Below are 612 nucleotides of genomic sequence, written 5' to 3'. Positions count from 1 at the left end.
ACGTGTGCACAATGTGTTCTACGGAATGTCTGTCATGGTTACGCTTGGTTAGGTAAAGCCCTTGATCAAGTTTTATGTTAGAGCATTTGTCTTGGTGTCATTTATTTCCTTGGTAAATATCATGAAGTTTTAGGCAGTGGTTTGGAGACTATCCCTAAAAAATTGGCTTAAATATCGCAGTCTCTGGAACAGAACTAGCTGAAAAATACCACAGTCTCTCTCTTGTAGGCATTGTGGGAGACACTAGAGGGTCCCAGTCACATGCATGCCCATGTCATGGGAGCGACTGGGGGTTTAATTTATTGAAAGGCTAGGTTAACTCAGGGGTTGGGAACTTAGAGTGGTAGATTCTCCTGGGGTTCCTGTGCCAACTCAGGGAGGTCTGTAAGGCGTTGGTTCATCGGTTCCACTTCCTTCACTACAGTTAGGGAGTTGAATCATATCATAGTAACTCTTTGTCACATGTTTACCCTGGTGGAACAGTTAGCTAGGGTAAATGTGGGAGGAGGGTGTTACACCCAATTCTTTTATTGGGGATGCTATTGCATTTATGCTAATTCTTCAAAGCCTTTAGCACCCTTTATTTCAACCTATGTGTTCTGTCTCTAATCA

The sequence above is a fragment of the Pinus tabuliformis genome, chromosome 8 (genome assembly GCF_031772625.1).
Source record: "Pinus tabuliformis cultivar Carrire ecotype Pingquan chromosome 8, CPIR1, whole genome shotgun sequence".
In the NCBI taxonomy this organism is placed as follows: Eukaryota; Viridiplantae; Streptophyta; class Pinopsida; order Pinales; family Pinaceae; genus Pinus; species Pinus tabuliformis.
Note: the sequence above shows the minus strand (reverse complement) of the source record.